The sequence below is a fragment of the Felis catus genome, chromosome A2 (assembly GCF_018350175.1).
Source record: "Felis catus isolate Fca126 chromosome A2, F.catus_Fca126_mat1.0, whole genome shotgun sequence".
Classification (NCBI taxonomy): Eukaryota; Metazoa; Chordata; class Mammalia; order Carnivora; family Felidae; genus Felis; species Felis catus.
The window spans coordinates 103916704-103928901 of NC_058369.1; the positions used below are offsets into that span (position 1 = coordinate 103916704).

At 36.4% G+C, this 12198-nt stretch overlaps 1 long non-coding RNA gene across 1 annotated transcript in view; it reads right to left on the reverse strand.

Annotated features, from left to right (window-relative positions):
• Positions 1 to 4749: 4749 nt before the first annotated feature.
• Positions 4750 to 12198, reverse strand: part of LOC123383888 — a 110193-nt gene continuing 102744 nt past the window's right edge. Inside the window, exon 3 of the long non-coding RNA XR_006594241.1 lies at positions 4750 to 6686. This is a non-coding gene — a long non-coding RNA (uncharacterized LOC123383888). The remainder of the gene's footprint in view (positions 6687 to 12198) is intronic.

Sequence of the window (12198 nt, forward strand, 5' to 3'; positions counted from 1 at the left end):
TTGCCCAACTTCTTCAAAAGAACCATCAAAGCTTGCATGCCCTCAAGCCTTACTTCCTTGTTTGTTCCCATCAGGACGTGACAAGAAGTTCAAAATTTCCAGCTCATCCTTCATTCACAAACATCTGTATATCTATATACACTCTTCAAACTGACAAGCAAGTTGTCAGATGTAAACCAGTCTGGCTCCGGAAAACCGATAGCTTGGTATGCATGGCTTCCTCTTCCCTTCTCGTCTTCTTACTCCCAGGTCTTTCGATTTATAAAATGCTATCAGTCTCATAAGATTTCTGTGGACTAGTCAACACTTCCTGGCCTCTTGAGTTGGTGGAATACTTTAAGTTGAAGAGGCCACACATGTTCCTTAGGAAGCAGAGAGCTGTCCATGGAGATGAAGCTTCATGGTGTACAAACTGGGGGGTTCTCCACTTTTCCCAAAAACTTCACTCTAGCTTCATCCAGTGGGGTCACTTTTGCTTGAGCCATCAAGCCATTTACAGCCTTATTGTAGGTATTTTAGATATTGCGTGCTTTTTATTTTTGTTTTGTAAATGCTTAAGTATTAACTTTTGATTGTCCTGATTGTCACCTCCCTACGTCTTAGAGGGATTTGGAGCTTCTTTGTTTCTATATTCTTAATCAAGTTTTCTACTCCCACTTGGGCATTTTGGACACTGGTCAGCTTGTGGGTTTTCTAGGACATCTGGACACCTAGATGGCCTTATTGGGTGCAATACTAGTTAAAGTTAGAAACCTATACTGTCACTTTACTGAGATTTCTGAGTATACTTTTCATATTGCCTTAATGTAGCAGTTATGTGTTTATGCATTTGTTTCTTTGCACATTTTGTCAAATATTAAAACTCTACTTTTCATGGCACATATTAGCATATATGCCATTATTCTAAGAGTTATTTATTTTTCACTTGTAAAAAAAATAATGTTCCCACATAAAGAACTCTGTTATATCCTCAAGGACTTCTGTCTTCTGTATTCAGGATAATAAAGACTTTAAAGCAAAAAAAAAAAAAATCTTTCAAACTCTACCACTGGCCTGCATTGTATTCTCAACCTCTCCCCTGAATTCCCCTTTGCCTTCTTAAAATTGAAACCTGGCTATCCATGAAAAACCAGTTGTCTTTCAGCAAATAAACTTCAGGACTTTTTTTCTCCCACATCCCCATACCATAGTGCTCAGAAGTGTCCTCCTTACTCCTCCTCTTCTTCCTGATAATTGGCATTTTATTCTTCCTTAAAAGCTCTAGTGTCCTTGAAGGGCATTTCATCAACTCCCTCCCCACTAGCTTCCCTTGTTGTACTCCTACACTGACCTCTGGTCACTCACTTTCCAAAAATCTTAGCATCGGAATTACATTCTTCCTCTGCCTTATCATCATTGATATAAAATTACCCTGCCGATTCTTCCACTCCAGAAGTCTAATATTCTACCCACCTCAGCCAACATTTGTCATTAATAAGTGCACCACCAGCAAAATATCAATTTCTAGCATCCTGCTTTCTGACCAAAAATCTCCTCTGTTTCTAGTTTATTTACCTTACTATCTTTACATCCATCTTTATCCTCATTGATGCCTCCAATCATTTGGCACTCCTCACTTGTATTAGATTTTTATTGCTGCTGTAACAATTTACCACAAATTTAGTGGCTTAAGATAACATCTACTTATTATCTCAATTTCTACATGTCACGAATCTGGGCGCAGTGTGCCTCAGCCGGTTCTCTGCTTAGAGTTGCACAAGGCCCAAAGTAATGTGCTGGCAGGCCTTTCTGAGTCCTCAGAAACTGAGTTTCTCAGTTCCTTTCTGAGAGCTCTGGGTGTGATTCCACTTCTGAGCATATTCAGGTTGCTATCCTGTTCCATGCAGTTCTGAGACCAAAGTTCCCATTTTCTTGCTGGCTGTTAGCAGGGGTTATGTTCAGCTTCCAGAGGCCAACCACATTCCTTGACTTAGGTCCACTCTGTATTTCAAAGCCAAGCAGAGTGAGTCTTTTTCATCCTCCTGATCTCTTCAACTTTCCCTCTGCTTCATCTTTCCTCTGCTTCTAACCAGAGACATTTAAGGGCTTAGATTGGGGCCACCCAGATAATCCGGGAAGACTTCTCCATCTCAAGGTCCATAATCATAACCACATCTGCAACGTTACTTTTGCTATATGACATAACATTTCCATATATTATGGGGTTTAGGGTATGGATGTCTCTGAGAGGCCATTATTACGCCTTCCATACCACTTCTAACTGCCCATAGTCCCCCTCATCTCCTTTCCTTTCCCTTCTTTCAGTTTAGACTTCATGAGACATCACTAAAGCCATCTCCTTTGTAAAATTCCTCCATCGCTTTACCCTTTCCCTCTATTTTATTTGCCTAGAAAATGTTAATTATGTATAAACCTGGATTTACTCCAGTTCCACACCTCTATACAACAAGCTGGAGAAAAAAAAACACTAGAATTAATAGCACATATCTCATTTTAGTCCAATCCTGCCAGCTACCCTCTATGTACTCGTCATAAATTTAGCTTTCCATTCTTCAAGACAACTATTTCACATGTTTTCTACTCTCCTTAAACTTGTAATACTCTCCTCCCCAATTCCTTCCCAGCAGAGAATCATGTTTCCAATTTCACTGAAGAAAAAAGGAGGAACTACTCCTTTATTCTCATGAACACATATAATCTATATCCCAGGTATTTTACTCCCATTACAGTGAAAATTTTTCTCTTTTCGTTCCTTTCTCTTATGTAAGTACTAGAATATTGAATCAAATACTCAGTTGCATTTTCAAGGAGACAGCTTATGCAATTATCAATCCTTTTCCCACATCACAAATTCTATTCTTTTGCATCATACCAGTTAGAATATACAAGCATGGTGTATTATCTCCCATCTTACTACTTTCCCTTAATCATTCTATATTATTGCTCCCATTCATAGAAAAAAAATTATCACTTCTTAATTCAGTATAATCAGACTGTTGTCCCATTTCTTTCGTTGAGATCACTCTTTTCTTTATCACCAGTGACTTTTATCTTGTTAAACGCAATGGTTATCTCTCTGTTCTCTCCATACTCAACATCTTGGCTGCTGCTGACATTGTGGCCATTTTTTCCTTCCTAAGATAGATTCTTCATTTGGCTTCCAGAACACCACTTTCACAGAATTCCTTTTATACCACACTTACCAGTACTATTTAATCCCATAGCTGGATTTTTCTCTTTTTCTCAGTCTCTTATTATTGGAGTGGCCCATGTCTCAGCAGTCCTGGGTCCTCTTTTCCATCTATAAATCAATTTTCTAATTAATCTCTTTAGAACCATGATTCTAAGTGCATCTATGTGTTGTAACCGACAGATTTCCAGCCCCATATTGTCCATATTTAAATATCTAATTACCTCTTCTCCTGTCTATGTAATTGACATTTCAAATTTAACAAAACCAAAACCAAACTCTTGACTTTATCCCTTGTGAAAGAGGCACCTAGCAGTTCCCAAATACCCAATATCTGTTTTTTTAAGCAAAAGATCCCCTAATTTTCAATAGGACATATGCCTACCTAGAATCAAGACTATATTTCTCAGCCTTTCCTGCAATTAGATGTGGTCATGTTACTAAGGCCAATGGGATACAAGTAGAAATATCATGTAAAACTTCTGGCAAGTACTATGTGCAACTTCTGGAAATTGTCCTTAGAGGGAAGGTGAACACCTTCTTTGTCCCTGGCAATGTTAACTCTCAAAAGAGCACATTTTTTCCCCAGATAGGAACTTTACTACTAGATTATACTGCCACACTGAGAGGAAGTTATGTTTGAACATGGCCTCTTGACTTGAACAGTCAGGCTTTACTTGACATGGTAAGAGAGGAGTTGACTGTTTTCATTCAATAATGACCCTTACCTCTCCCCTATCAGCAATTACCCATTAACCTGGAGCAAATAGGGAGTACTTTCTATTTTAAAAATTCTAAAATCAGGATATTAAATACAAGTGTGACCATAATCCCACTTTTAGTTTAGTGTCCCCATTCCATATGTCATTCTATCACTCTGTAGACATCTCAGAGTGTTCACTATGTGCAAAACACTGGTTTGACTACAGCAGTGATATACTTCAGTGAGTATCATGGAGTAGCTAAGCAAGGAATGAAATGTATCAAACTTGGGAGTTATAAGGGCACACATGTGCCCTATCCATCTGTGGTCTTAGTCCTGAGTTAAGAAGCTAAACAAGTTCCAGATGCTCAAAAAAAAAAAAAGTCACATACTTTGCTCTCACTTGTATCTAGAGATTGAACATTCCACTGTAACTGTTCCACATCTCTAGGGCACAGAGTAACTACTTGGACCTTCTTTACTATACAACTAAGATTCTAACTTCAGGAATGCTTCCATTTGCTTAAATTTAATTGATTATGCATTGTCATTCTTTAATACTAATCTCTGCGTTTTAAATGTGTTTTATGATGGCTGAGTGACTGCACCATTGAGACAGAGACCCGATATCTGGAATAAGCACTTCATAAACCAATCACTTCTAGATTTTTCAGGCCATCAACAGTCATTTTCTCATACAGAAAAGCAAACAAGCCTTACCAAAGCCTTTCATAAGTAAAGGCTGAAATTACTCAGAACAGATGAGTTTCAGTTGGAACAAGACTGGCATAAACAGAGTAACCTGGTAAAGTGATGTGGGGAATCAGCCAGGAGGATATGAAGAGACACTTCCCTGTTATCTGTTGCATAAATAATAGAAATTATTAAAAAGATAAATACAATAAATATTAACATTCTGTTTTCCTTATATGTGGAGTTATTAATGAGAGTAGACATTCTGAATATTCAATGGAATCTTTTAATCATTATTTTAATGAAAAGAAACATGAGCAAATGAAAGGACTACCCATGTCTCCTTTCCCCTCAAATCTAATGTTATCAAGAAGAAAAAAAAAATAGAACTGCCATTCATCATTCTTTTCCTTTCATCTCTGTATCATTATCTAGTCATAATTTCCACACACTTCAAATATTATGTATTAGTATTTTTAAACTTCCAAATATTAGAAGGTCAAGCACGGGGTCTGTATTTCATACACACAATGTTAACTGATGTGGGAGAGCAGTACAATCATGACTTCATTCATATGGTAATTTCTTACATGACACAGACACTTTCTGGGACAGCTCAAAATCCAATAACTCAACATGATTAAGCAATGAAAATACAACTTCAGGTACATCATTATTTCAAAAACAGAAAGCAGGATCTCTGAGTGAATTTAACACTTTAGGTAGGTTTAAAGAAAGATTATTTAAGTGAAATTTCTCTGCCTGTCAAAAACAGCAATTCATGTGGTCGTTCTGCAATATGTCAACTTAACTAAGCTCAAATACATTTCCCAGAATTCCCTGCCCTATATGGTTCCCATTTGGTTGGGCCACAGAGATTCTCCTGAGAGATCTGGATTGCCCAAATGAAGAGCATTTTATAGCTCATCAACCTTATTGCTGACTGGTTGACTTAACTTGTTGATGAGTAACTAAGCCTGCAAGTGCTCCACTGTTCTCTAGAACCTCCTTTAGCTTCTCCAACTCCTGGGTCAGATATATGTGTTTTTTAGCTCCTTAACAAAGGGCCCCAGCTTCTGTTGGACCTCCATACTACCAAGGTCAGAGACAAGGAGAACTGACACATTTCAGTCCATCCTCATGGACTCCAGCTCAGGCGTGTAGGTTTTACCTCACCCTTGAACTCTACCATTTTATATCTTTCCTCACAACTCTTTCTTGTGAACTTTGAGCTCAGGGTCAGACAGGAAGTCAAGGACCTTAAAAAAAATTTCTTAACCAGCTCTCAATATTATGTTGGCTCAAATTCCTATAAAAAACAAAAATCCTTTAACACATACATATGTACATCTCCTAGTGTTTCACTTCTCCCATTGAGCACTCACTGATAAATCACAATCCCTCACATATATATGTCACTTAACACACTTATAGGTATGTCATTTAACACAACAGTTCTCTCTAATACCAGAGCCCACTATATATGGGTCAGCTAGCCTGGAAATGGGAACAACCTCACTTCAAATGCAAAACACAAATGCATCTACTTTGTGGTTCTGAAATAATTGGGTCATTTTCTCCTTTTAAACTTCACACAGTTCCAATCCAAATGATTTGGTGACCATTAAACTTGTTGCATAATTCTGGATTGTAAACATTTCCTCAATTTTGGATTCTCTTTCCTCCTGCCTCAGACCAATAGAGATCTCACTAGCACAGCTCTATCATTCCTCCACATAAAAAAGGAAAATTTGTGCAGATTTTCCATACTATAAAAAATTCCATGTTTTGGAATGATTACTTATAAAAATATTCATAAATCTATATATGTAATATGTGTCCACTTTATTGTATCTAAATTATATAACAATTTAAATAAGAAAGGAAACCCATGTTTTATGTTTCAGTAATTGCTGCAGAATGTATTTTAACAGAATGCCCTGGAGGATCAGGTCAGGACCAAAAGACAAAGATCACGGTTTTGCATAAATTAGGTCTGCCGGTATCTTGCTTATCATACACAATATGAAGAAAATAACCATATCTTTTTTTCTCCATAAATCATAGCTTCATTGGCTTCTTATGAAATCAATGTATTCACTGCAAAAAAAAAAAAATAAATGCATACACTTCAGGAAAAAAAATTTTTTGTAAAGGAAGAAATGCCATCATCCAGCAATAATCAACAACTTGGGAAACTTTATTCCAGTTATCTTCCAATGTATGCATATATACACACAAATAGAAAAACTGCTAGCTAAACGACCAAATAGTGAGACAGATAAAACAGTACGTAACTGTTTCTACCATAGTTATATAAAGTTATATACTTTAGTTATATAGGAGCACCAGCATGCAGCATGCTTGTCTCTCAATTTTCTCATAAGTAAAATTAGAAAAAAAAAATAGAACTCTTTTATGGGGTTGTGATAAGAATTAGAGGGGTGCCTGCATGGCTCAGTCAATTAAGCATCTGACTTTAGCTAGTTATAATCTCTTTGTTAGTGAGTTTGAACCCCACATGGGGCTCCCTGCTGTCAGCGCAGAACCTGCTTCAGATCCTCTGTCCCATCTCTGTCTCTCCTCTGCTTGCTCTCTCTCTCTCTCTCAAATATAAATAAAAACATTTAAAAGAGGGAGAAAGGAATTATTGAATATAAAAACACTGAGATCATATATTCAGTAAATGTTAATTATTATTTCATAGAGGAAAATATTCAATTATGTAAGAATTTAATAGAGGAAAAAGAAACCAAAGATATAGCTAATTAATGTTTCTTTAATACCAGTTTCTAAGGATCTCTATACTCAAGAAGAAGTCTGTTAAAATGTATCAGTATGTCAGAGTTATTTTTGGAGAGGTTTCTTTTTAGAAAGTATTTCTGATAGCTTGTTAATAAGAAAAAAGGTGTGAAGAAAGCACTGATATTATTATAGGTTAGCTATATTATATACTATAATTATATATCCATTTTATATTTATATTATTTCATATTATTAAATCATTTTTCTTATTTTGTCAAGGTTTATAATTTTTCTGTTCCATATTCATGATTCCCCCATACTTCTCCCTTTAAATGTAGTTCATATTTAACTGGCTTAATGGTCATGACTAGTCATTCTACTGCTACTTTTTAATTTGAGTTCTTTAATTGTTTTTGTCTCTTGATGAGTTGAATTTTAATGTATTCATTTATTCTAGAATAATTTGGATGTTCTATATACCCTGAGTTTTACTTACTTGAAATGCTTTCCTATTGCCTTAATTCCAAAATAAATACAGTTGACCCTTTAACAACACAAGGGTTATGGGCACTGAACCCCTGCACAGTCAAAAATCTGACTATAACTTTGACTCCCCCAAAACTTAACTACTGAAAGTGTACTGTTAACCAGAGCCCTACCAAAAACATAAACAGATGATAAACAGATATTTTACATGTTACATTGTATAATGTATTCTTACAATAAAGTAAGCTAGAGAAAATATCATTAACAAAATCACTAGGAAAAAATCATAAGGAAAATACATTTACAGTATTATACTGTATTTTCTCAATTTGCATAAAAGTGGACCCACACAGTTCACAGCTATGTTGTTAAAAGATCAACTGTACTTAGCTGAATATCAATAATATTTTTTGATCACAGTAATTCTTCTTTAGAAATCTTTAGATATTATTCCATTGTCTTCTGACATTGACAGTATCTGGAGAAGACTGAAAGCACCTATTACAGATGGAAATTTTCCTTTATAATTATGCTGCCTTTTTCTGGTTGATTTGTTGACTTTTCTATGTCAGGAATACCAACTATTTTTATATTTTACATTCTTTGTCCATCCTTCCTATCTGTAAGTGTCTCTATTTTGCTCTATGCTCTATGTCTATGGTTGTGTTTTAGCTTTTATTCTATTTTTTGCTGTTTTTAATTAATTTGTCAGATTTGGAACACAGTTTGCTTCTGTTGTACTCATTTCTCGTATTCTTCAATCTCACTTTGCTTCTCATCCTATTGTTTAACACCCCATTCCCTATTCTTGTTTAACAGAATTTATATGTGTATCTTAGGAAGTTTTCTTTTGTTTCCTGAGTTTTCTTACAGATCAGGTTATATTATGTGATGTTATGTGATGCTTCTCTCTTTTTTTAAATCTTTTTGTGATAGTGTTTATTAGTTTCCCTATATCAATGCTTCAATCGGAATAACTTTGCAGTTCCTCCTGAGAACAGGTGGAATCTATATCCCTACCCCTTAACTTCAAAGAGGGCTTGCTTTTTTGGCCAAAGGGATATGGTACATTTATTCAAAGACTAGTCCTCAAGAAACTCTGCGCACTTCTGTTTCCTCTCTTCTACCTCTGAGCAGCCATAATGTGAACAAGCATGGGCCATCCTGTGAGGGGAATGAGAGACCACATGGAGTCAAGATGAACAGTGCTAGATGAGCTATGATGATCTGGCAGCTGAAAGAGACTCATGACTGAGCCCAGCTGAAATAGAATTGCCTAGCTTAGCACAGGCCAATTTGCAAAACTCCAGAACTGTGAATTAAATAAATCCTTGTTATTTTAAGCCACTGAGTTATGGTGGTTGTTATGGAACAAAATATAACTGATATGGTCTCCATGCCTTTCCTTTTCATCCTCCATGGCTTAAAAATTGGCATCTTTATTTAGAACTTTTACTTTCTCTAATATTGTATGAGTGAATTTTCTTGGGCACTCTCCTTTATCTGAGATCATTGGTATCTTCTATCCCCCATGTTTCCTACCCACCCCCCCCCCAGCATACACTTTTATAGAAGTGCTTGCTACTACCTCTTGACCTTTTTGCTGAAGCCTGAGGGCATGGAGATGGGGTAGCATTCAGCTAGGAGGACATTCAGCATTTGCTGGGTTTCTGGACTTGTTTCATTCTTCTCAGATGGCATGGAAGATTAATTATCCAAGCCCACTCACAATGTGAGGGTCTTGTATCACTCTTGCACACATCAGCTCATTCTCCCAACTAAGACCTTTTGGTTCTGCTAATGAAAGCTGATTTTTCAGGAGGTGGATAAGGATATCTACTTAGTATTTTTTAACTTTCAAATGTTTTTCCTGCCTTTTCACTAGGTTACATATTCACTTTAAAAGATCATTCTCTTCAAATTGGTCATTAGTAAATTTTTCATCATTTCGTTATATATGCTTCTTTATGTCATACAGAAAACAAGTGTTAGGGATTAAGGAATAGGCTGTATTTCACCAGAATTTCTTTCCCCTTCCTCAGCTGCCTTTTCTTTTTAAGTTTATTGCCTGTTATTATACCTCTTTTCCCTAATTTCTGGCTACTTATAATTTATTATTTCTTTTTACCTACCAACTTTTATTTATTTTTCAAATATTAGATTGAAAGAGATTTTACTTTATTTTAGCCACAAGTTTATCATGTATGTATCATGTTACACAAGGTTACACACAGTAACATCATATTCACCTATTATTTTTCAGAGAAGCCAAACCCAGAAATAAAAAACTCTTCATAAATCTGAAAAGGTGAACCTGTCACTTCAATTGCGTAGTTATTCCTGCCTGAAAGATTGTTACCACTTACAAGATTCTTGAAAAGGCTGTGATGCCTAACTAGATGACAACACTTAAAACAAGTGTTCACTGTGGGAGCAGTCTAAAATTCACACAAAATTAGGGTGAACTGTTCTAGCAAGCTACCTTGAGGCACATGGATTCTTAAACCTGCCCAGTTCTTTTTTCTTTGTTCTCCTGGCCAGAACCCTTCATGATGAATAACATGTTCTCTGAGGCCTAATGCTTCCTGTGCATCCTTTGTCCTCCTGCTTAAAAAGCCTTTATGTTGGAGAATCCCTCATATCCTGCCTTTTTTTCCCCCTCAAAGCAGAGCTTCTGGTGACACTCACTTTCAGCTGAAGGGGTTTTGTATTTGCAGCTTATTTTGTGGAAGAATATAGTAAATTGGTGACCTCCTTTCCTCTGTCTGCTATGTAGAGTTTATTTAATTTAGCCTTTTGATATGAAACTGGTGTGAATTAGAAGAGGGCAGAGAAGGGTTAAAGAGTCCAGCTGGGCTGGACCCACAAGTGAGAATCTCCAAATACTTCTGGAACTTGTACAAATCAAGAAGAGAAAGATTTCATATGGAACCCTGAAGAGAAACATCAAAAGCTCCCTTTTTCTGTCTCTCCTTCAGTGATTTTTTTTTACTATTATCTTTTATAGGTTTCTATGGTAGAGGGATAAAATTGGGAAGAATTTTGGGAAAATATTACAATGTAGACATCAAAAAATAAATTTCTGTGAAGTTTTTCTTTTTAAATCAGACTTGATTTGTAACATGGTTCTTGTATTGCTTCAGTTGGACAGCATACGAATTACACCTAGGATCTTAGAGAAGCTTTCATAAAAGAAAGGATAGGGTAATATTAAAATTTCAGGGGCTTATATCTCCATCCATGCATTATTTCTAAATTTTTTTTCAACGTTTTTTATTTATTTTTGGGACAGAGAGAGACAGAGCATGAACGGGGGAGGGGCAGAGAGAGAGGGAGACACAGAATCGGAAACAGGCTCCAGGCTCCGAGCCATCAGCCCAGAGCCTGACGCGGGGCTCGAACTCACGGACCGCGAGATCGTGACCTGGCTGAAGTCGGACGCTTAACCGACTGCGCCACCCAGGCGCCCCATCCATGCATTATTTCTAAAAACTCAATGTCACTGTTTTCTATAACAATAATTAACATCCTAAATAAAGGAACAAATATATTCCTGTCATAATTATTGAAGAGATATGAAAAATATTAAAGTATCATATGAAAAAATTTTCCAATTACTCTTCTTTCTTGTTCAATGTATTTATTGCAAAGGTAGTTGTAGGAGATTTCAGATGATGTTGTATACTCAGCTTGTATCCCTTCTGATATTGCTATTGGGATTCATTTGTAACCCCTCTACATAGAGTGTTAGCTACTGTTTTCTCCCTCTGCTTTCTAAGGGTTGGTGGGTACAAAACCCAAACATGGACAATCAGAGTCTCCACTCCAAACTCAGAATTTAAATCTTAAGTGTAATGACATAAAAACTGAAACCAAATGGCTCTTTTTCATCCCAAAGGTAATTTCTACCTTATATCATCCCAATAAATAAGATAATTTCTGCTTTATATTATGCCAGTAAATATTTCCCACATTAGCCAAAGTCAGTTTCTGTTACTTACAACAAAAGAACCGTAATTGGAACTGTGCTGAAGATTGAGTATATGCTGTTAACTTTATTAAAAAAATTATCTTCCTAATAACTCTTGTTTCCCTGTAAAATGAAATTCTCCTACACCATCCACAGGACCATCATAAATGATCACACCAAATACTAACCTTCTAGGGCCCTTGCCAAGGAGGGAGTCGGGACTGTAATTTAGCCTACAATTTTCTTGGCAAACCATCCTGGGAAAGAACTGCATCTGCCCGTGGGACACATTTTTTTAAAATTTATATGAAGGCATCATCAGGTTTCAAGCTATAAGCCCATGGAATTAATCTGCCATAAGGTGGTGTCTTTCCCTAATTTGCACAAAGAAGACATGGGTAGTGGCCCTGA